Source organism: Camelus bactrianus, chromosome 9 (genome assembly GCF_048773025.1).
Source record: "Camelus bactrianus isolate YW-2024 breed Bactrian camel chromosome 9, ASM4877302v1, whole genome shotgun sequence".
NCBI classification, from domain to species: domain Eukaryota; kingdom Metazoa; phylum Chordata; class Mammalia; order Artiodactyla; family Camelidae; genus Camelus; species Camelus bactrianus.
In genome coordinates, this window is record NC_133547.1 from 73,350,592 (window position 1) to 73,376,084 (window position 25,493).

Here is a 25,493-nt window from a genome sequence, read left to right on the forward strand (position 1 = left end):
ACCTAGACCCTTGCACGGCAACATCTGCTTAGTTGCCCTTCTGATGGCCACAGTTCACCGGGCTCTTTTCCACTCCCTCCTTCTCATCCTTAGCTCTCTGTATACCTCTCAGGTCCCAAGAGGCTTCGAGTTTGAAAACTTTGATTAAGAAGAGATGAAATTAAACGAGCATCCAACGATGCTCAGACCTAGTGAACTGAGGTCCCTGTCATTGGAGAAATACAGACCCACTATTCCTTGTGGTATGTAGGATAGTGGATGAAATGGAAAAAGGTGACTTGTGACCGTATTATAGAGCAGTGTTTATCAAACTTCATGTACACAAGGATCACCTAGAGTGCTTTTTATAACACAGGCCCTTGGACTTTACCCCTAGAGGTTCTGAGTCATAGGTCTGGGGTGGGGCTTCCAGGTGATGCTCATGTTGTGCTGTGAGTAGCACGGCACAGAAGAGTCTGTTCTTTGTAAGCTTAGCAGTCAGAATGCTTTGGGCTGTAGGTAACAGAACACCCAACAAATAGTGGCATAAACCATAAGGACATTTGTTGACTTTAGATATGCAATCTCAGGCTGTTTTGGATGGTTCAGGCATGTCTTCGAGGTCTCTCTTTACCTTTCTTTTTATTTTACCATCCTTGGAGTTTCAACAGTCTCCTCATGGTTACAAGCTGGCTGCTGTAGCGCTCAGCATCACACCCTCACATGGTGGCATGCAAAATGGGAAGCAGGCTAGTAGAGGGAAGTGGAAGTGATAACAAAGGAACACTTTCTCCTTCTGTACATCTCTTACTAGGAAAGAATAGCTTTCTTGGAAACAGTTCCACTAGACTCTTTTATCTTATTGATGAGAAAGGATCGTGTGCCCACGCTAGGCCAGTCATTGACAAAGAAGAAGGAGATTGCTCTGATCAGCTTAGACAAACCCGTGCCATCCCCTGGGACTGGACACACTGTCACGTAAGTGTAATTGATATTATGCTGTGTTAGCAAGGAAGAAAGGCTGTTGAAAAGACAACCGTATCTACTACTAAGCACATTTGAAGAATTTTGGGTGGGCCATTGGTGTGGTTGGGGTTGCACTTTCTTAAGATGGATCTGACTTTTTGACTGGATTAGTGTGGGACCTGCCAAGATGATCAGGGACAATGACACTAGACAACTGAGATAAAAGTGTGAGAAGGATTCGAACTAAGGAGATGTGAATATGGATGTGACGGAGAGGAGGGCACTGAACAGAGCATCTCTGTAGCTTAGGAAGGAGAAAGAGGAGACAGAGACAACTCAGGGTGTTTGAACTTGGGGCCTGAACAAATGCTAGGACCATGAACAAAAGCAGAGAGGCCAGAGGAGAAGCTGGTGTTGAAGGAAAGATAAAGCCCGTGTGGGATATTTTGGTGGAACATTCCCACAGAGACATCAGGTAGGTGCACTGGAACTCAATAGAGAGCTCAGGGCTGAAAAACCAAAGTTGGTGTCTTTCTGTATGCGGAAAAGCGATGGAAATGGAAGGGACTCCTCCAAGAGTGAGGGGACAGGGTGGTGAGGACCCATCCTTGTCTTGAGGGTTGATTGGTGTGGTGTTTGTTAATCCAACTTCCCAGTTAGGGAGGTAGTATTTTAGGGTGTAATGTGTGAAACTCAGAAAATTTGGAAATCCCACTGCACCATTAACAGCGACAGTATAAAAAAGAAGTGTGTGTGTGTGATATATCTTTTCTGTCTTAATTATTTGGAAAGAAACATTCTTAAATGGTTGTCATTAAGTGGGAATAATGCAACATTTGCAACACCATACTTTACAAGCACATCAACCATTTATGAATTAAAACATTTCATGTGTTTTTCCTTATTGTGACATGTTAATGGTGTCGTAAGTATCTTGGAGAATCTGTTTTGAGTTGGTTAATAAGGCAGGACGGGATTTTTGCAAAGTATGCTTATAAATTCAATGTATTTTAAAGGTGGATTCAGCACTCCTTTAAAAAAAAGCCTGGTTTAAAATACAAGGAGTAGAGGCTTTTATTCAAGATCTGCATGAGCTTCTGACAGGTTTTATCTTCTGCCTTTGTAGTAGATCATTTTATTTTCTTTGTTTCGTGGGTTTGTATCCTAATCCCTTCCTCAGGGAGGCGATGTTCTTTTAAATATGTTCCAGGCTTGTGTAAAACACATCAGCCGTTGGAAAAGGGCCCTTCTTACATGACTAACATTCTGTCTTTAATCATAATTTAATTTTACTTTGTTTATAAAAGAATAATTTTAATGTCTTGATCATCTGTAAGTTAAACAAATTGGCCAATATCAAGAAGGGTTTGGATTTCACTTTAGATACATATTTGAATGATAAAGATTCATTCTTCTGGAGGAGATAGATTTGCAGGTGGGCCCTCCTAGCCCAAGTCTTGCAAGTTGAATGTGGCCTTTTCTACATTGACTAAATTGTTTATATAGAAGAATTGTGTTAAATACTGTAATGGAAGTGAGTTTTTAAAATATTTTAACTTGATGTAGTGTAGCTGTACTATGTTGTGAGATTTTCCAGCAATTTCTGCAGCTAATTTGTAATGGGCAAAGGATTTGATGTCCTGTAGAATAACAAACGTTTTCCACTTTCTTTTAAAAAAGGAAGTAGAAGTCCCAAATGCTGACCTGACTAGAAAACCTTTATGAAATCTGTGTGTTTGGTTGGAAGTTGGGTTGGTTTTTCTTGAACAAAGGATGCGTTAAATTTAGAAATGTTGAGCACTCCCAAAACATACTAGTAGATCTGTTTTGCTGCTCCTTTATTCCTGCGTTACCACTGATAAACTCTCCTCCTGTCAGTCGGCTTGCTCAAACAATTGTAACAACCATGATTAATGAAAAAGTGATCAAAACTGTTGTATTAGTAAAAATTCTTTTGATTGCGAGTCAGAAAAAGTCCTCAAACTGAATTAAATAGAAAAGGAATTGTAAGGCTTGTTTCAGGCATAGCTGGATCCAGGTGTTATGGGGGGGGTGCTGTGAAGACTCTCTTGTATTAGCGCTGTTTTCATCTGTTTGGCTTCTCAGTTAGGCTATATACTCGGGTGGTGGGATGATGGGCAGCAGCTCCAAGTCATACCCGCACAGCTCAGCCTCCGCAAGAGGGAGGGATTCTCTTCCCCTCTTGTTTCAGTAGCTGCGCTGGATGGAGCCTCACTGGACAGACTTGGGTCATGTGCCCAGGCCCAAAGTCCCATACCCACCTCAGGATCAGGGGCGCGTACCGTCGGCCCCATGGAAACCATGTGGGCTAAGAGTCAGGGGCAATGGTTCCTCAGAGGGAGAGTGAAATGCTGATGTCACAGTGAAGGAAAGTGGGTGTGGGGTCGGGAAAAAAAAAGTCCATTTAAACTGCTAAATGAAGTGAAGCTTGACGATGTTGAAGATCTCTGAGGATTTGAGTTGTCCATGTTTCTTATTCTTTGTGGAAACCAGAAATAGCTTGTGCTTATTTGCTTATTTAATTTTAATGCAGATGGCATCATTATTATTTATGAAGCACTTACTTGGAATGCACGTCTTGTGAGGGGCTGAGAGGAGATGTGGTCTGCCTTCAAGAAACATCTAGTTTGGTAGGAGAGCAGGTGTGTATACACAAGGGGTCATGAAATATGTGTGTGTGCGTGTGTGCGTGTGTGTGTGTGAGTATGTGTACGCAGGGAGATGTTCTAGGCTGAAGCTAATGACTGATTTGGTGGAAGTGCTTCAGGAGCAGGATGAATGAGAGGCAGGGTTCCTCGGGCTGGTGTGGTCAGGTGAAAGGGCTCATGGAGGCTGTCAGCTGGTGTTGGAATGAAGGCTGTGGATAAAGGGGAGTTAGCCTTCAAATGCAAGCTTGGTAACCCTTTCTCTGAGATATTAGTGAAGAAAAAGAAGATGGCTAAAGATAAATATTTCAATGGAAAATTTGTTGGGGGAAGAAGGGGAGAGAGAGATTGATTGAAAGAGTAACAGAGAAAGAAAGACAGAGAGGGAGGGAAGGAGGCTGGGGTGGAGGGAGGTAGAGAGCAATATGAATGAGAGTGAGGATATTTATATTTTTTCTTATTTTTTTATTGAAGTGTAGTTGATTTACAATGTTAGTTTCATATGTACAGCAAAGTGATTCAGTTATACATATACATATATATATATGCATTTTTTCAGATATTTTTCCGTTACAGCTTATTACAAGAAATTGAATATAGTTCTCACTCCTGGACATATATCCAGAGAAAACTCTAATTCAAAAAGACACACGCACCCCAGTGTTCACAGCAGCACTATTTACAATAGCCAAGACATGGAAACAGCCTAAATGTCCATTGACAGACAACTGGGTAAAGAAGATGTGGTACACACACACACACACACACACACACACACACACACACACACAGAGGAATACTACTCAGCCATAAAAAGGAATGAATAATGCCATTTGCAGCAACATAGATGGACCTAGACAATGAGACTACGAATGGGTTTGGGGGCTGATTGGCAAGCCCAAGATCTATCCTCACCTCCTTCTGCCTCATTCCTTACCCCTGCTTCCCTCCGCCCCTGCTTTGTGTGTCTCACCACACCAACCTTCATCCCATCCTCCTGCATTTACTCTTCCCTCTGGAACCCTTTCTCCAAAGATCTTTTCAGCCTTCTGTTCACAGCCCAAATGTTACCTTCGAGTATGTCCTGACCATTGAAAAAATATCTAAATATCTAAAATAGCCTTTCCCCCATTCCTCCAGTCACCATCTTCCTCCCTCATTATTTTATCCATAGCACGTATCCCTACTTGACTTTGTGTTTAGTCATTTAATCATATATTCCTTATGTATCTCTTGCCACTAGAATGCAAACTCCATGAGGGCAAGGACCATGTCTGCTTTGATGATCCTCGTATGCCTAGCATCTGGAACAGTGCTTTGCACTTCCCAGAAAATGTAGTAAAGAGTGCACTGGGGTTGAATAAAAATACTACTGAATAGAAGATCTGGTTGCAGTTTAATCTCTGAATAAACATGTTGACCTACTGTGTGCCAGACTCTTCTAGGCAATGGAAATGCAGTGGTGAAGAGATGGTTGTCTTGTGTCCAAGGACTGGCCTCCCATTGTAATGATCGCTAGGAGAAGTTTTTAAGCTTACATTTTATTTTAAATGTCCTCTATTGATATTGTTGGAGGCAGGAATGGGGTCATGGGTGGTGAGCATAAGTTGGTGGTGGATCTTGCCTAAGCAGGAATGAGAGAAGAACAGGGGCTGAGGGAAACAAGCAAAGGAGATACTGAAATGTCTGCTCTTAGTCCAACTATTCAGGCTGGTGAAGAAATGGTCAAGGAAGGGGAGACTTCCGTGTTAGCAAAGAAGAGCCTGTTAGTTAGGGTTCACCTGCAAGGAACAGAAAAAAAAAAACCTTAAGTAGCAGTGGCTTAAATGAGACAGACTTTCTCTTTACCCTAACGAAGACTAGCGCTAAGTGGCATAGAGCTGGTATGGGGGCTTCATAGACATCTGGGACCCAAGCTGCCTGCAACTTTCATGTGACCCTTGTCCATATGGTTCAAGGTAGAGTGCCAGTCATCATCATGGTCCAACCAGCAGGAAGAAGAAGTGGTCAAGGGTCCAGGGAGGACCAGAGGCTGCCACGTGATACTTGCTTATTTCTCACTGGCCAGAACTTAGACACATGGCCACACCTATGACTGCAAAGTACCCAGGTACCCACACCTATGACTGCAAAGTTGTGGCTGGCCATGTGCCCAGGGAGACCCTCAACTGCTGTGGAAGAAGCGGGGAGTGCCTGTGAGTGAGTGATGGGCGAGGTCCAAGGAACCTTTCTCGGGTATCTTCAAGTTTGAGATTTTGTGTACAAACTGTAACGTATTTTGCTAAACCTCATTCAATATTTTAATTTTTATTTGCTCCTTGGAGGGTCTTCTTTTGGTGAAAAGAGATACGCTGTGCTGCCTTTTCAGTCCTTTCTTCAGTCTGGGGGTTTTATTTTGGGCGTGCTTAAAATACCCAATGATTTATATTCTTTGCAGGCACTTCCAGTCCAATGTCCTAATGTTAATTGACTACCTATATTTTAGGCCCAAATTTGTCTTCTTTTCAAATTACCTCTTGAATTTTTAGACTGCCATTGCTCAAGTCCTAACTGTTGATGACAAAGTTTTACGCCCGAGTCAATCTTCAGTTGAGGTTTTTAAAACTAGATTGTGTTTTAATTGCTGCATTTCCATTTTGATCAAGCTTACCTCTGGCTCATCATATCCACTGAATCTTCTTCCCCCAGAAACTTGCCGTTCTTTATGCCCTTTCTCCTCACTTACTCCTCCGGCCCCTTGACCATAAAGCCTCGACTACAAAGACATGGTGATTTCCTCTGTACCTCCAACCCCCTCAGCCACCTCTCCTCTAGCTGTGTACGCGGGGTCAGCCTTTAGTCAGCCTCGTTTCTCAACTTTAGGATGACCGAAAACTGCATTCATTTTCCGTGCTAAAAATGAGAGCTGTCTGAATGTACCTGGGTCCTTGCTGTGTATCCTTTTGTTCATCTCTTTATTCTCTTGGACATTCTCCAAAGGGATAGTCCAAGTCTTCTCCACTGTTCAAATCACAGTCAAACCAGTTCTCCCCTCATTGTTAGAAGGGAACTTGGATCCTTCACTTAATGAGGAGCGTTCCTGTTACCTGGTAGGAATTGCTCATCTGTCATCCTCACTTGGGTAGGAACCACTTCTCTCTTTTTCCCTCAGTGTCTCCTCTTTGGGAGAAATCCTCCCAACAGTGTTGATTCCTTTCCTATTGTTACATATTCTTGGCTCTACAGACAACTCCCACCTTTCCTGTCTTACTCCTTTCTCCTTTCAAACATGCCCAGATGTCCTCTGACCTCCACTCCACATTTTCCAGTCTTCAGATCAAGTGCCCCCTCACTTGTCACAACTTTGGCTATCCCCTCATTCCGTCCACACTATAATATGCGTCATAGTTCTGTTTAATTCCACTTTTCCCCCTTACATAAATTAATGTGAAATCAAGACTATCACAAATGGAAAATCCTATCACTTCCCATACAGAGAAGAAAATCCTAAAAATAAACAGCAGGGGAGTAAACAGTATTACGGGAAGCTCACTGGAGACCTTGCTTGACTTGGGCTGTGCTCTCTGTTGAAAGGGGGATTTGCAAGTGTTAGGGAGGTGCTGAAGATGTATTAGCACCAAACTGAGACTCTGTCTTTGATTTATATCTAGATGCGTGAAAGGGAGTTGAAAACAAAATGACTTTCTCCAGATGTAATTAAACACTGGTTCTTCTTTGTCTCCGTACTTCCCAAACTGGGATGTGCATACAGTCAGCTGGGGGTCTGGTTAAAATGCAGCCCAGCAGGTCTGGGTGGGCCTGAGGGTTGACATTGCTAACCCATTCCCAGGTGATGCTGGCGTGCCGCTGGTTCCTGGCCACACTGGTAGTTGTGAGTCCTAGAGAAAGGACAATCCGCATTGACATTCTTATCTGACTCAGTGGACCCCCTTTTTAACGTCTCTATGAGCAATTGCTCCTCAAACAAATCTTTACCTAGGGCTCCGTGTCTTTCCCACTCAGGCCCTCCTTAACACCCGGCATTCTGCTTCTGTTCCTAGTTGCATTACTGACTCTGCCTTTCCCCTCTTCTCCAGTGAGTTCTGCCTGATCAGACTGATTTCATTCATTCATGCACGAATACGGAGGGCCTGCTTTACAGGATCCTGTGCTGAGCCCTGGGGCTGTGCTTCTCTGATGACTCCTTGGAATCTCCTACCCCTCTGTCTCCTGTGATCTCCCATGTCCCTGATTCCGAAATACTGCATGTTTGGATGCTTCTGATTTCTTCTGCTCTGTCTTCTTATCTGCTGCCTTCCCTCCTCTTCCCAGGCAGTGAGAATGTCCTCCTAAAGCTCGGCTTCTTGCTCTTTTGCCCTCATGTTTTTTTTTCCACTTTATATGGGGATCCTGATTTCTGCCTTTAGCAGTTCCCTCCCTGATGTTGTTTGTATCAGTTATCTATTGCTGTGTAACAAATTAAACCTTGTGGCTTAAAACAAAAAACATGTTTTGTTTGTGATTTTGCAAATCAGCAATTTAGGCTGGGCCCAGTGGGGTAGTTATTCTCATCTTGGCTGGGTTCTCTTGTGTGTTTCTAGTCATTGGCAGGCTGGCCAGGAGGCTTTGCTTCTGGAGATTGGCTGGCTGTCTGCTGGGGCCCCTCCTTTCCCCTGCCTGTACATGTAGTCTCTCCCTCTAGAGTGCTTAGTTGTACACAAGAGCCAGCATTCTGAGTACAAAGAGCCCTTAAGCCCAGGCTCAGAGACTCCGTTTCTTCTACCACATTCTTCTACCCAAAGCCAGATTCAAGGGGAGGGGGAATTGATTCCATTTCTCGAAGGGAGCATCTGTAAAATCACATTACAAAGGAGTGTGGATACAGGGAGGTATGAAGAATGGTGGCCTGTTTTGCAGTCTACCCCACGGCCTCAGGTCTTCCTCTCTAGCTTGATGACCTACATTTCTCAGCCCCTGTATGACATCTCTCTACAGGGTATCACCACTTCCCTGCCTGCCATCAGTTCAAATCCAACATAAGCCATATGGCATCCCTCTGCTCTCAAAGCTTCCCTTCAAGTTTTCACAATTTCTCACAATGCCTCCGTCATTTTCAGAGGCAAAAAATTAATTTTGATTACTTGGACCCTTTCATTCCTTTAATGCCATACCTCTTCGTGTCGTCTTTATTTCTTTCTTCTCACCATCTCTTTTACTTCTGTCTTCTTTCTTCCCACTGCCAGTGTCTTAATATTCCAGCCTAGGCCACTGCCGTAAGCACAGGTTCCTCAACGATTCTCTGTACTCTAGATTCCTCCCACCTCCAATCAAATCTATGCTCAACTTTCGTTTAATCCTTAAAGGGATATTGGTCTAAGCATCATTCTCCTTCTAAAACCACTTTCCGTGGCTCACCTTTGTTCATATCAGTGCTTTCTCAGACCTGCCACGAAATTTCAGCCATATCTACACACCACTGGTATCATTATTTATTTATTTATTCTTTTCTGTATTGATTCACTTTTTAATTTATATCACTATTGCATAACCACAATTAAGCAAACCCCAAATTCCTCAGAAGAGGACTGGTGAGTTTTATTAAACCGAGTCCTGCTCAGGGTCATTGCAGTGATCATGGAGCCACACCACAAAGCAGGATTGCCTATCTTAATATTTTCATGCATTGCTTAGTCATCGTATTAGTTGTTTTGAAAACATTAATTTGAAATAGCTATTTTCCTTGCCCCTTATTAAAGCCCAGTTTTTCATAATAAGTAACTTCCTTGGTGGCATAATAGCCTTGTTCTGTCTGCATTAATAATTTTTCAAAGGTGGTCTCCAGTTCTGGCTTTGTTTTAACAGGTTTCTGATTGCCAATGGGCTAAAACGATGTACTGTATTATTGCCTTTTTTATGGCCTTGTCTCCGTCCTAGATTCTGAGGAAACACTGTAGTTATGCTGTATACCACTTTGATCATCAGAACATCTCTACATAGTTAACACTTTGGAAACACTGGCTCTCTGAAGGTGCAAGATGGCAGGTCATAATTGGCACCCCTCACCACCCCCATGTATCTTGAGCCTCCATGTTTATTAGGGTGAAACTTGTGGAAGTTTAGGACAGAAACCAAGTGAAGGAAAACCAAATCAAGTTAAAGGAATTCTAATAGACCAGTGAAAGAGTAAGAGTAATGACAACAGAAGACAAGAAGTGTGACAATGGATGAGAGTGATCTAGAAGATTCTTATATACGAAAGAGAGGCAAGGGGGGAGGGTATAGCTCAAGAGCACATGCTAAACATACACAAGGTCCTAGGTTCAATCCCCGTTACCTCCTCTAAAAAATATAGTAAACCTAATTACTTACCCCCTAAAAATTAATAAATAAATTAAAAATTAAAAAAAGAGGGATAAAAAACAGTGTCCAGTCAGGAGAAAGGGGTGTGTGTTTTTGTTTTTTTTAAAGAGGCCAGTTCAACCCTAAGTTAACAGATATCTTTTGGACAACGGACTATATCTCATTGCTTGACTAAAATTTCCCAGTGTAACATCACCCATATATGAGAATTCATCTTCCTAGGAAATTTTTTCCTGATGCTAAGTTTGGCCATCCTACTTGATAGTTGATGCAGAATTCTTGTCTTTTGATTTCTTATTAGAAGTGTTGATCTTGAAGGCTGCTGCTCAATCCTTATTAAAAACTCCGCTGTAAGAGATAATGTATTTCTGCGGAAGGGCCTGACAAAGATGCAGGGCATCCGCTCATCAGGATTACCTAATTTAAGGTGAGCCTTCTGCCAGCCTGAGAGCTGAATGCCCAGGACGACACCCTGTTGTGCACCCGACTCCACAGCTGCCTTTACTGGGTCTCTCATTTATTGAATCACACACTTATAGGGCTTCACTTTGCGTGGAGGGGAACCGTGAATAATGGTTTCATGAACATCCTTTCTGGGTGTTCTGTTTAGAATATAGCCCATTACATATCACAGTGTTCTTTTTTTTAAATGATGATTTACCAGAGAATCTTTTTAGATTACTGTGTGAGGAAGAGCTGGAAAAAATCACTTAGTTTTATCTAATGGATATTATTAATCTTGTTATTCTCATTTCTTTCTTTGCATTGACTGCCAGGGAGCTTGGAGGCCAACACAAAACTTATTTAGGAACTATCCAAGAGAATAGGATGTGTATTCCTGACTGCTGGTCATCTTGGCTTTATTATTTTCTTAATTTTTTTTTTGTCTTGGTTCTTATAAATGTTACCCCTCTCTTTAGAATCAGTTGTACTTTTGAAAGTCACCCAATTCTTTTGTGGAGAAAAAGCAGGTTATGAATAAATACTTCAAATGATTATAAGTGGAATGAGCATGTTTGTATAGTGTCAAGGATACTTTGCAAATCTTTCTAAATTTCCACTTAAAGAGTTAAAGTCTAATTGTTGTGTCAATATTGTAAAATTAAAAACCAAACACATCCCTTCCCCTTTTGGTCTCTTTATAAGGACGGGTATAATTCTCAGTTGTTGGCACTTGCTGGGTCATCCGTCTCCTTTAGGATATTTCCCCCAGAATTAGGGAATCTATTGAAATGATGAAAACGGGGAAATTTGGGTAGTCCCTGAGCCTTCAAATCAATGTTTGAGCTCTCTTATCATTCAAAAAGTACTGATTCCTGAACGTTCCTGGATGTTCACATCTCTCTTAATTGAGTAGAGGTGGTTTTAATTTTACCTGATGACTGTGCTGAGATTACCCTGGCCTTGGGGGTTCATTGGACCAGTTATCAAGTGTTGACTGGTTCACACATGCATCCCAGGGTCCCTAGTGGTTGGAAAGAGTTTCTGCACACACCCAGGACATTTGATCTTTGAGAAAGCTCTGCTCTCTTGGCTTGGGAAGCCTGCCTGGTGCCACGTGAGCCCTGCCCAAATTAAGAGAAGCAGTTAACCTCTTGTAAAACCAGCCACCCTCTTAGATTGCTTTAAAGTGACTCACAGCAATGCAAATGTACTTTACCATTGTCTTGGGGCCCTGTTTTGTTTAATCAGCTTCTTGAAAAGTGGAAAACTTTATTTTGGTAACTTTGGAAAGCAGCCTGAGTCACTCCTCCTTCGGTTGTTTATCTAAGGATGGCCCAAGAGGTCTAATGGATTCTAATGACTCCAAATATCAAGCAGTTGGCAGGCTGGCAGGGTGTGAGGGCAGAGACCCGGTTTGAACCACTTCCCAACACTTATTGGCTCTGTGACCTCCAGCACTTTTCTGAGCCTTGCAGCGCCCTCATCTCTGAAATGAGGACCCTGCTCCACTGGGGGCTAGCCAGACAATCGGTGAAAGAAACAGAGAAAGTCCTGTCCCGCAGAATTTACGTTTTAGAGGCTGATAAACCCACCTGCTACACGGGATTATTGTGTGTAATAAAGAAGCTTACTTTGTAGAGAACAATAATAGTATTTATAACATAGGGTTGCTGTAAATATCGACTGTAACTTTTTATATACTAAGCCCTTCATTACTGTTGATTAATGTTATGTTATTCATGTTTATTAATGTTAGCTATTATCATCATTATTATTCTAGGATATTATTTTTAATCCTGCCATCAGGTAAATGTCTTTACATACGGATAGCTGTGCTGAGCTTAGACCATAGGAGGAGATTCTTGCCTCAGAATATCCCAATATTTTACCAGAACCCTTTGGAGGACTTTACACCTTAAACATTGATAGGTGGATCCTCTGCTCTTTGCTTAATGTATAACTAGATCAGGGTTTCTCAGCCTCAGCGCTATTGATGTTTTGGGCCGGGTAGTTCTTGGTTGGGGCTTTTTGTGCATTATAAGGTGTTCAGCAGCAAGCCTGGCCTCTCCCCACTAAATGCTTGTGGCACCTCCAGTATAACAACCCCCCCAAAATGCCTCTAGATATTGCTGAATATTCTTTGGGAGGCAAACTCACCCCTGGTTGGGCACCAATGAGTTAGGGGAGCGTTTTGGAAAACTTTCTGCTTTCATCATTTAGAAAGTGCTAACTGGGATGAGCTACTCCTTTGTTGCAAAGGGCACTTATCTAAATATAGGGCAGTTATTTCTCTCGGGCCTGATGGAGCTAAAAGGAGCCTCCCTCACTGTGTGTTCCTCGGAATAGCTAAGAAGGCCAGTGTCCGTTTTGAGGAGTCACCAGGGAAGAAGGCTCCTGGACCAGGTAAAAGAATCCACACCTGCCTTGGCACCTGGCAACTGTTTTCTTTCTTTTTCTTTTCTCTCTCTTTCTGTGTGGGCATCTCTCTGGGTTAATAAATAATAACTTTTGAATTTACAAAGCTGTGTGATACAGTGGGTTGGGAAGAGAAGGACTGTTCGTTAGAGGGAACAGTTGTCTAAGAACTGGGGACTTTGGCTCAATTAAGGCCCACTTGTGTCTCTGGTTACTTGAACTAAGTCAGGCGCAAAACTGGGGTGAATTGTGAAAACACCGCCAGTGACTGGCTCTGTGCAATGAGTGTATTCAGTGACAGAATCTAGATGTCAAGGATTTTTTATTTCTCATCCCATTTCTTCTAATTTTGGGGGCACGTTCAAGTTGATTATTTCCTATGTTTGGTCATTCTCTATATATCTGCTAGTTAATATTATTTTTTCAGTCTCGAGTCACGTGAATCCCAAGCTCAGAAGTCTTCTTCATTCATCCCTCAAATATTTATGCAGTGACTACCTTATGGTGTGCCTAGACACTTAAGGAATAGTTTTGGCCCTCTAAACCGTGACCTCCCGAGAGCAGTGACCGTCTCTGCCTTGACTGATGCTCTGTCCTCAGTATCCAGCCCTGTGTCTGGTGAGCAGGAAGGTCTCAGTACATAACTCAGTTGTACGATTTTATGCTGCTATTCAGTGTCCCTTGCTTAAAGATTTTATAGGCTGATTACTTTACACATTTCCTGAACAACTGACAGGATATCTTAAGGAGCCTGTAGCAATGCATTTAAAAGAACAAATTCCAAGAACATGTATTGTGGTGGTCCAGCATTTCCCAAGCAATAAATCGCAAAGCCTACCTGGCTGATCCTTCCCCAAGCAGTTGTCACCGTGACCCTCCCCTCTCCACCACGCTTGGAATTCCCAGAGGAAAGGGGAGAGCTGCAGACAACAATGTCCCCTCTCCGGCTCTGATCAGGGTTTTATTGTCAGGAAATCCCCCTTTTCAGGGACTTCATTGTTCGCATCCTCTAACCAGCCCTCCCCCACCCCCAGCCCCCTAGCCCTTACCAGCCAACGATTTCAAGGCTTTATAGAAATGAAAAGTTGCTCTTCTTCACAAAAAAAGATTGGGGGAGATAAAGTGATTAACACTTATTTTGTTCGGAAATCCATCCGAGCTACCATCCTTGAACACTCATTTGGCTTGTTGGAAGGGTAATCTCTTTCAGAAACATCGGACAGAATTGACCAATTCATTATGTATGTAAGTCTGCTTAAGAATGTTTAATTCAGTGAGCCCTCATCTCCTGGTTTCCTAATCTCCTGCCTTGGCTCTTCTGTTCTCTTTGAGTTTCTGCAACTCATTTCTCCCCTGATTATTGAATCTTTCCCTGAACATTCCAGGCTTGGCAGAATCTCAATGAATAGATTTATGGGGGAGAAAAATTCCATACGCTTTTAGTTGGTTGTCGATGACTGGATTGTTCTGGGGTAATTAAACTTGGGCAACTACAGATTTTAGAAAAGTATGAGAACACGTAAGCCAGTAAGAATGTTGGAGAATATCTTAGAGGCAGCAGTGGAACATTCTTATAAAAAGTAGCTACTTGGGACAATATGGGCAGTTCCTGGAGAGCCAATCCTGGAAGATCTAAATGCAAACAAATGAACACTGAGTTCTTTCTGGGCAGACCGATAGTTTTGCTATTTAAATGTAGGAACAAGTAATCCGATTGAGGGTATCTTTCAATGGGCTGGATTACACCTTTTTTTTTCATTTTCTCTTCCTTTTGGATTTACCTGGCAAGTTCATATTACAGATTAATACAATGTTAGTACTATAACAGGGAAGGGAGGGAGTGGTAAAAATACAAAAATATTAGGAAATGTTGGGAGGGTGTGTATGTGTATGTATGTATGTGTGCACATGTACGTGTGCACATGTACGTGTGCACATGCATGTGCCTAGACTTCACGGGACCTAGATGGACTTCCCAGTGGTGGAAAGGAGAGGCCTGAGAAGAGGCCTTCCCTTTAGTTACTGCCTTTCTAGTTTGTGCCTCTACTACCTCTGATCGCAAAGAAGCAATGAAATAAATTCATATATGCTTGACAGTAGCCACTGATTTGAAATTAATGTTTGCCCCTCTAGGTGTAGCTGGTAAAGTTGCTGATGGCTGGCTGCATGCTTCTTAGTGAGTGGCCAGATGCCTGAAGTAGAATGTGATTTATTATTTTATTTTGTATGTGTTCTACTGTCTCAGTAATTTAGGTAGGTCCTCTGGACTCCAGATAAGTTTTGTTTTTTTTTTTCCCATTTCCTTTCCAGTAGGAGGGCTTCAGGGAAAAGGACAGAAGAAAAAGAAAAAGAGAAAACAACCCCACAAACTTATTCAAGCAAATCGTTACCTTTTAACAAATACGCAGGTGGCCCCGCTGCCCGAGTCATCAACCTTTGCATCCATCACACGGATTCTCCAGCCATTTTATCGACTGTGTCTGATCTGGTGCAGTGAGATCAGCACATACAGTTGCCGTCAGGTCCCGCGATTTTATTTTTAAAAAACCAACTCCCCAAACCTCCTCTTTTTTTTTTTTTCAAATCTCATGCCTTTTAAACTTTTGAATCCAGAATAGAACAAAGTAGCATTTTTCTTTTATAATTATCATTCTAGCGAAAGAAACTTTTGGGGGCCATTTTTACCTTCATAGAAGAACATCGGGGTGGGCATGCTGGGGGGGAGGAGGCAGCATCACACAGAGTCATGGAGTCATGACGAGGCAGAAAATGGGGGTTCTCAGCGGAGATCCGGAGGGGAGGACAGAGGCTGGATTTCGAAAGATCTCTCCTGGCATGCTTCAGAGTTTGGGCTTTATCTTTTAGGCACTTTTAAGCTCAAATGTTCTTCAAGGGTGGTGTTTAGATTTCTCTTTTGGAGGGTGGCTGGGACTGGTGTGAGGGGTGGCCCTGGGGAGGAGGACCACAGAGGGGTGTGGCCAGGTTCTTGTCACGAGTGTTGGTCCCTTTTCACTGTCTGTGGGCAGAGGCAGGGCCCGGGGGTGTTCATTTCCTTTACATCTTGTTCAGAAAGTGCTGAAGTCTTCTAATAATATCTTGTGAAGAGACTGTCATCATGTACGCGTACACACGGCGATTTTAAATCATTTGCATATATGGCTCCGTCCATGTAAATCATAGTCATTTTAGGAAGAAAGAATCACAAACATCTAACACATTCATTTGAATTCACTTCTCAAATTCCATCTCTAATACATCCTTTTCTTTCAGGTCTTATCAGAATTATTTTTAAAAACTGAAATAGCCCACTCTTAGGGCCTATTGGATTCAGCGAGTTAATTAAATTTCACATCTTCCAGGGTGTATTTTTTCTGATGCCATAGTTCAAGATAATGTTTTTTTAATACTACATGCAGAATTCCAGAGATTCATAATAGCTTATGACATCTTAATGTCCACAGTGACATTCCGCTGGTCATATCCAACTGTGACAAACAGCTCTGTGCTCTATAAAGACGACAGTCACTAAGTAAAATGCAGGAAGATGCAAACAGTCCCTCGGTCTTATGAATAATGCTGCAGATCCTGAATGTTAATTTTGAAGAAAACACATGCTTAAATTTAAAGTTTATGCGTTCAATTCATAGTTCTTTTATTCTTCCAGGAAAAAAAAAAAATTCAAGCAGCTATACTTTAAATGAATTTAATGAACTGCAAAGACTGACATTTTCAGTATAAAAGTCACACTTCATTTAATGAGTAGTTAAATATTGATGCTATATTAAAATACAGGCAGAATAAAAATGGCACAGTGGATTTCAAAATAGGAATTCACGGTTCTTTTATGTTGAAAATTTCATGAACGGAAAAAGAAAAAGTATCGTACATCAGAATATCTTCATAAACACAAATATTCCAGTGCAATAGCTTATTATTAGCCTGCAGGACCGAAATCCCAGTAGATGAACTGAGTTAAGTCTTTATCTTCACTGTTCGATTCCACGTCAGTCTTTGTTGCCTGAGGACCCCACGATGTTAAATGGGGTTCCTGTCTTTAATGGGAAGGATGCTGAAATTATAGGAGTGGAATCTAGTTTCCTTGAACTGACTGACTTGGATATGAAGGAAAAAAACAACTGTATGTTGATGACTGTTCTAGAAAAATAATTGAGCGAGGTCCTAGTGCTCCTGTTAACTCTGCTGCTCAGAACTCTCCCGTGACTCTCTGACTCATTCGCAGTAAAAGCCAAAGTCCACATGAAGGCCTGAACAGCGGTAACTGGGTGGCCGCCGTGATCTCCTTGACCTCAGCTCCCAGGCGAGGCTCACTCTGCTCCTGCCGCGCTTGGAAGCTCCGGGCGCCTTCCCATCTCAGGGCTGTTGCTTTCCTTCCTGCGCTCTGCCCCTAACCCCCTTTCTTCAGTCATTTTCATGTTTCACTTCCTCATCTTCTTAGGTCTATTTTCAAATGTCCTTTCAGGGAGACCTTTATGACCACCCTATTGTGACCTTCTGTGAACCCTCTGCTCTTTGCCATGATACTCTCCATCCCCCTTCCCCTCTTCATTTGTCTCCATGCGCTTGGTCTTACAACACACACTGCATTTGTTTTATCGGCTCCCTGTCTCCCCTGTGCTAGGACAGAACCTTGTGAGGACAGAGATTTTTCTCTCTTTTCTTCGTTGCGTTATCCCCATTGCCTGCTCTAGAAGACACGTTCACGATCCATTTGTGGAATGCACGGAGGAATGAAGGAAAGTGGTGTTTTTTGGGGGAGGGGGAGTGGGATTTGCCTGGGAAATATTGCCCATGGTAGTTGCGAATGGGGGTCAGGGTATCAGGATAGACTCCTGGCACATAGAATTGGAAGCTATCTGCACGGACAGGGTGACCAACTTGTCTTGGGTTTCCTGGGACTCATTTCAGTATGAGAGACCCATGTCCTAGAACCCCCTCAGTCTCGGGTAGACCGGGACAGTTGGTCCTCTTATGCACAGAAAACACACTGGAAGCTCTTAGAGTTTACAGAAGGGCAGGGCGCACAAACCCACCAGTCGCAGACACCAGGAAGATGATACGTGACTACAGCCGACTTGGCCGTGTGTGTGTCCGGGGACCCTGGTGAGCAGAACACAGGCCCTTCTAAAGGGCGTGCCTGTAACTCCACTCTGGCGCCAACCATGGCTCTAGGGAACCATAGGCCAGTGTTGTTTGAGCTCCAAAGTTTTCAGGGGGATCTAGAAATTTTGATTCTTTGATTTTTATTTTTTCCTTTAAAGTGTTGGCAACTAATTTGAAACTGTCTAAGGATTGCCTGTGGCCTGTGGGCTGTCACTTGGCTACCTCTGCTGGAGTAGACTCGGGCTCCCAATTCTTTAGGAGACAAGGCCTATGAACCTTAATTTTAGGCACTAAATGAAAAGATAGTTATTAGATGTCTTTATTGTTTGCAGAGAAGAAATATCATTGTTAGTTGTAAGCAAAGGTTTTATGTAGTTTGCATGGGTTATTAGTATTTGTGGCATATTTCCAAAAACTATTCTAAACATTCCACATGTGTTAATACATTTAATCCTCAACTCAATAAAATAAGTACTATTAAGGTCCCAATTTACAGATAAGGAAATAGAGGCATGGCTAGATTAAATAGCTCGTTGAAGGTCACAAGCTGGGAGGTGATAAATCTGGGATTCAAACCCAGCAGGCCAGTTTACTGTGCTGCTTACCCCCATGCTTCTCAGATTTTAATAAGCATCAGAATCGACTGGAGGGCTTGTTAAAATCCGGATTGCTGGGCCGCACATTCCAAGCTTCTGATTTCAGTTGGTCTGGGGTGGGGCCAGAGAATTTACATGTCTAAGTTTCCCAGGTGATGCAGATGCTGCTGTCTCAAGATCTCAGTCTGGGCACCACTGCTGTCACCCACCCCGAGGCCTCTGATGGGACCAGGACCATCGGAGAGACTATCCTTGCACCCACTGGAGTTGTGTACACACGGTTGGTCTCGGCAGTCACACTTGTGTACTCTGGGGACTACAGTGTGTTCCACACAGGCAGCACTAGACAAAGACAAAACGTATTTAACAGGTATAAAGTGGGTTGTACGTAAAATGAAGCACTTCCTGGACCTTTGTGGTCTTACACAACTTAAGTTTCTTTTCAGCTGTGTTCTGAAGTCCTCTGTGTGTTTCCAGACATCTGACAGAGAAGGTAGGGCTGGCCAGAGATGGGAGCAAACACTGGGAGGAGTTGGTGCAAGACTAGAGGGAGGTTGGTGATCGTGAGCTTCTGCGATTGGTAGGATGTGATTTGATTTTTAGCTACAAAGATATATCATTAAACCGTACTGAATTACATGGAAAGGGTTTCTTTTCCATTTCGCTTTCAGTCTTATTGCATCAGTGTGAAAAATCTCAGTTTGGTGCCACGATGTCTTTAACACCTAATACTGGCTAATCTCTCTCTCTCTTTTTTTTTTTTTTTTAACAGAGAGATTGAAAGAGGAGGGAGGAAGAGAAGAAGGGATAAAGCAGCGAGAGAGACAGAAAGAGGAGGAAGGGAGGCAATACAGGACTTGGTTACAAACCTTCTGTAGCCAGTAGTCTGCTAGAATGAAATCGATTATTTTTCTTTCGTTGTATTACTTTGGTGGTTATGTTCTATTTGTGGTAAAGAATACTGATGTTCCACTTATGGTAGAAAGTTTCCTTTTGTTAACAAGAAAGCACCACTGTTCTTATTCAAAGGGCTGAGCTAAGGAGAAATCAAAGTCCACAATACCTTATCCATAATTCCCAAATTCTAAAAGCTAAAAGCTCTGAAAAAAAAAAGTGTTTTTTTTTTTTTTTAAGTTTTAAGGCAACACATTTGCAACAGAACCTGAACTGAACTTAGGCAAGACTGTTTTTATTCTGTATTTATCTCCCCGTGTGTGAATATTCAGACACTTCTGCTGTGGAGATATTCATGTATTTGATTATGGGGTGCTGCCCCAGACCACTAGAGGTATTATGTCATAGATGGAATATGCTTTGTATTACTTTTCTAAATCTTAATAACTCTTGACTGTAAAACCCATCTGGCCCCAAGATTTTAGAAAAGGAAGTTGTGGATCTGCTTTAAATGGCAAAATTCGTAAAGGTGGTATACAAATAATTGAAATCCGGCAGACACTGTTCTAGGTTGAGGAGCTGTAATTTGAGGTGAGTGCATTAACATGAGCAGAACAAACATAAGGCTTCATTGAGTTCCTCAGCTTTGGGTTGCTGTAAACAGTGATAGTGGTTGTATCTCTATTTGTTATAACTGTATTTTGCATAAAATAAGGTGCTAGTCCTGCTGATCTTTTAAAATAAAAGCTTTTCAGGAAAGTTGTAATAAACAACATTACTTTCATTGGAAAACTGAAGATACTCAACCAAGAGCCAGTTTTTAAATGGATTTAGAGATGCTATCTCAGGATTTTTTTTAATGCACTAATTACTCCTGTGGATTTGCTTTTTATGTTTGAGTTTGAGCATATCTGACATGGGATATCTGTATCCATAATCCAGTTTCCATTGGCCCTTGGGGCATGGTATTTGTATGTCATTTACTACTTCTTACTTGGTAAGAACTGATGTCTGGTGTTTAAGCTTGTCTTCTCAGTGTGAAAAATGGCTGATTGCCCAACTATCATATCCCTTTATTTTGCTCAGCTGGGATTCATTTCTTTCACCCAACCCAGTTCAGCAAAGGGACGGAAGAGACAGAAGTGGTAGGCAAGGAAGACTCAGGTACTCACAGAACATACAGTGAGGAGGGATTGGGGGCAACCTAGCTCAGGAGCCAGGCACATTGACAAGAGCCTTGGATTCCTGATAATCACCTATTCCATGGAAAGACCTAATCTGCTGGTAAGGTTGGCTAGTGGATCTTAGAGGGCCAGTTGACAGTGTATTTTATCATTTTGTGTGATGAACAAACTAACCCTTACGTTTCTAGTTTAAATAAGATGAAAGTGTTTGGGAAGAAGGAGGTGTAGATTTCAATATAACGTGCATGAGCTAATGTAGATTTCGTGGGCTTTAAACAATTTGTAGCCTCCAAAATATTTGTGGATAACTTGAGACAGTTTAGCCCATCCATCTGCCAAGGACATTTGGTGCTGGAAAAGGTTGGTTTTACATACCTTGAGTGATCCTGTTTCTCTTTGATCTTCTTGGCAGTAAGTTGTCCCTTAATCGTCCCCACTGCGAGGAAGGATTGCCTGATAAAAGACGTGTAGCCCTTCTGTATCTTCTTCCAGGTTCTAAATCCAGGCTCATTAGTCGTTGTCTTTGGTGTTTACAGTCAAGTGTAGATTTTGGTAGAAAAACAATTGAAATGATTTACTCAACCACAGAATATTACTGATCATTGTAATGATTCAAATCGAAACATCCTACCATAGAAGAGAATGTTTGGGAAAGAAGTGCATTGTTCATCATGCTTGAAATCTGTGAGAAATATGTCAATTAAAGCAGTTGTTCTTTTTATTTATATTGTTCAGACGGGCAGTAAGCCCCTGATCCTATAGTTACTATAAGGTGCTCATCTCTGTGCCATACAGTATTGCTAGTATTGCGTTTTACCAAAGTAAATGTAGATATTTGAGAAATATGTTGCTGACAATTCTTGTAAATATTAGAATTCTGTATGGGAATATTGATATTAAAGCTGTATTAGGACTGATACCATTAGCAGCAATAGAGAGAAGATGTTTTATTAAATACTAATTTCATATGTTATTTAACAAGTAGCTGGCTTTGAGCACATTAATCTCTCTTTTTAATTCAAGGTTGATGGTCTGGGTCTTACATATTGTATCCCTGAATAGGCCATTCAATAACTATGCAAAATATCTATTTCTCCCTTGGGTATTTGTGCTTTGATATATTCTGATCCTTATTAAATTTAAACAGGATCAAATTTATACAGCTCTGGCAGAGATTTATTAAAATACACTGAATGGACAGCTTGTGGGAGCGTAGTGTACTGTAATAACATATGCCTTTTACCAGAGAATAGTAATTATTGAGAATCAAATAAATCTGTAGGAGGTTAAATATATATGGAAAAGATATCAATTGCAGTTCTTCAAAATGGGTCTGAAATATTATTTGAAGATGCGTTACTGTGCAAAATAACAAACCTCATCCTTTTAGACTCTAAATATTTGGTAATACTTGACATGCAGGTTTTTAGGGATGTTTTAAATTCCAAAGGGAGGGGGGATTCAGCATTACCAGAGGTGTTAGCTGTGTTTAGCATACTCCATCTGCAGAGGCACCTGTTTTTTACTTCGCCCTACTTTTTATTAAATGAAATTGAAAGCATATGCATTATACAGTTTGCAACAAATCATTTTCTGGAACCAGAAATCTATGTCTCTTTTGCTTGGGGGTTCAGGAGAAGGATCACAGATGGACTAAGTAGAAACTTTTTTCACAACTCAATAGTGTATGTTTTCTAAAAATTGTTTTAGTTCCTAATTTTGTGTTTTTCTGTATATTTTCAAAGTGGTCTTGGTGTGTCTAATCTGATTGAAAAGATTGCAGTATTCCCAATTTATTAGGTTTTTTGTTTGTTTGTTTGTTTTTGGTATGCTTACAGAGGACAGTTAGGATTTCAATACTCAACTTGCAGGTAAGATACATGTAGCCTATCTGTTCCTTCAGAGCTCTTGTGGCTCCAATATTTTATCCTCCATAAATTATGTAATTATGTTACATTCATCATCATTAGTGCTTTTCTCATCTCTTCTATATTTATAGACACTCTTGGCGGCTGGCTAGGGCACCACCAAGGTGAAGGGCGCTACCGGTGTGGCAAGAGGAGGCTTTGCCACAGCAGACCATGCTGGCTTGCCACTACATCCTTCTCCCAGGATCTGAATGTCTTTGATTCTTTCTAGTATAGAGGCAGAGGCATAGGTAGAGGTGGGCCACTCTTCTTTCCTGGTCAGAATAATCATGAGTGTCAAGTGAGACTAAACTGAAGTGTCCAAGGGAATCTAGAGGAAGTGAGTTAAGACACTCCCGGAAGTTCCCCCAACCTCTCCTAAATTAGACTGAGCACTGGTAAGAGATAGCTAGGGCAGGGTTTAGGAAATCCATTTTCTGCTCTGTATGAATATTGTCTAGCCTAATTTTTGTGTGTATTTTATTGGAAAATCACTATTTATGTGTTCTTTGTGGTATTATGTTGGGTCATAATTAATATTTGTGTGTACATAGTAGGTACTCTATAGAAATTATTCTTTGGTTGTCATGCTACATTAAGGTTTGGGGTTTTATTTTGTCAGATTTATTGAGATACAATTAAATCTGCCAATTTTAAGTGTACAGTTTAAATTTTGACAAACAGATACAGTTGCGAACAACCATCACAGTGATTACAGAACATTTCCATCACCAAAATCTTCTTTGTGCTCTTTTGCACAACTTATCCCCAACCACTGATCTTCTCTCTGTCTACATGGTGTTTATTATGTGCATTTGTGTTTAAGAGAACTAGGTTAAACCAGTAAGTATATAAATGTTTAGATGTATCCATATTGGCAAGCATTTATAATTAGCATACATTTTTTTCAATCTTTTGATACATTTTGGAAACATTGAACCACATTATGAGAAAGAGGAAATGTCAAAAATGTGAGTAAAAATCTTTATATCAGTTATAGTGAAGAAGATTTTCAAATGCCCCAAATTATTTGTTACTTAGAAAATAATACAGTTTGCTCTGTTGCCAATTTTTCCTCTTCATTGTTGCTAATGAATGAGACAGATTTTTCTAAAAGCCAATAAGTGATGCATCCAGGTCCCTTTCTCCTGCAATTACATTTTTTCCTTTGTACATCTGTTTCTACATGAGGAAAACATTGTAATTTTTCTTTTATCTTGTTAGATGCACGGGGCTGTATGGACCTCTTTCCTGAAATTTGAAAATTGATTAGAAATATCAGATGAGATAATTTAAAAATCTAAATGTGTTCATGTTGATCTCTGGCTGATTTTCTCAGGTATCATATCCATGACCATGTTGGATATCTGTGTGAAGTTTGAAGGTTATTTTTCATTTGAGGTCATCTGTAACACCAAGGCTTTGAACCAAATGAGCTCAAATGACTTTTCAGTTCTGAGGACTTCTTTTTTTCTCTAACAAATATATGTGTGTGTTCGATTTATGTGTGTGTGTGTGCGTAGGTGTGTGTATTCAGATTCTCACACACATGGATTATAAATGAAAAGAAAAGAAAAGAGAAAAGTCCAAGTGATTCTGCTGTTGAAATTTTAGAGTCACGTTGGAAGATTGACTGCAGAGATCATTAAAATAAGAAACTTTCTAGATCTTGATTATACCAATGTGAACAGTGTTGAAGACTGAAAGCTGAGTAACATATTTTGCTATCGATACCCTTAATATCGATAGCAAAAGAAACAGGATGTTAAAAGGGCAAAAAGAAAAAAAAGATCAGCTTCTTCTGTTCTGTTTTACTTCCTTTAGATTTAGAGAATAACGTGATCACTAGCTTCATAAATGCCAAGCTCTTAAATCCTTTGCAGTAACAAGAGCATGTTTTAGTGTTGTTAGAACATTTGTTTGCACCTGGTGTTACACTTGATCACTGAATAATTGAGTGATAATGACTGTTACTTTTAAGCTAAAGTATAACATCAAGGGAGGATGAGAAACACATAATGTCTAACTTCCCAAGGCGGGTAGGGAAAATATACGTCAAGCATGGTAGAACTGTTGAAAGTACACGCAGTCATCTTTGGCAACTCAGAACAGAAGTCATGAAATAATTTGTTCTCCAGCTCAAAAACTCAGACTCTTTTCTTTTTAAATTTCATAAAGATGAAAATTTGAACAAAGAAAAACTAGTAGAATTTGAATACCAGCGAACTGCGATTAGGAAACTGCCATATCTAGCCAAACGCAATCATTCAGGACCAAGGACAGGGCACAGGCATGCCTCTCCCCACGTAGAACTTTTTTTTTCTTTTTTTTGTAAACTCTTTATAGCTATGCTTTTCAGTTATCCATTTGCTTCATTTACTCATTCAGCAATGATCTATTGAGTCCCTACTGCGTGACAAAACAAGACAGGCCGGAGCTGTGCTCTCGTGGGACTTGTATTCTCTTGGGTCCTGTTATAAAGGTAGCTCTTTTATAAAGTTATATGTGCTTTCTCTTCTTCTGGGGCTTGGCTCCTCCTCCAAGGTAATTCCTGTCTTCTGTATAAGCACCTCTTCTTAGATTCTCAACCTATTGGTCTTATTCCACTGTATTCACACTCTCATAGTCTTTGCAAGCCTTCTATTTCTGGTGCTGTTGAAATAGTGAGTGCTGTTCTCATCTCAGCTTTTACAACCATATTGAGAACACAACACCTATTTTCCTTGTTTTTAAATGGCTGTTCCAAAGATGAATGAAAGGTGTTCTGAGTGGTTTAGTGGTTAAGTACCAGTTGGGATCTTGCTCAAAACTAGTCATGTGGAGTTAAGTTTCTAAGCATTGGCTCTTGAATTATGGCTGAAACAATACCCAGAAACAGAAGGGAAGACATACAATGTTAAATTTAAAAAGGTATTCATTTTATTTTATTTTTAATGTTGGTCCTGGGGATTGAACCCAGGACCTTGTGCATGCTAAGAATTC

At 41.1% G+C, this 25,493-nt stretch overlaps 1 protein-coding gene and 1 pseudogene across 15 annotated transcripts in view; both read left to right on the top strand.

Annotated features, from left to right (window-relative positions):
• LOC141578737 (MFS-type transporter SLC18B1-like) overlaps positions 1-25,493 on the top strand; it is a 489,075-nt pseudogene that overhangs the window by 339,262 nt on the left and 124,320 nt on the right.
• The window catches only part of TOX3 (TOX high mobility group box family member 3), a 352,097-nt gene that overhangs the window by 254,404 nt on the left and 72,200 nt on the right, over positions 1-25,493 (top strand). For 2 of the 15 annotated variants that reach the window (XM_074370759.1, XM_074370760.1), the window contains exon 1: positions 12,427-12,797. The exons of the other annotated variants lie outside the window; for them this stretch is intronic. The gene's annotated coding sequence lies outside the window, so the exon portion shown is untranslated. Of the gene's footprint in view, positions 1-12,426; positions 12,798-25,493 lie in introns of those variants that run through there. 15 annotated transcript variants of the gene reach the window in all.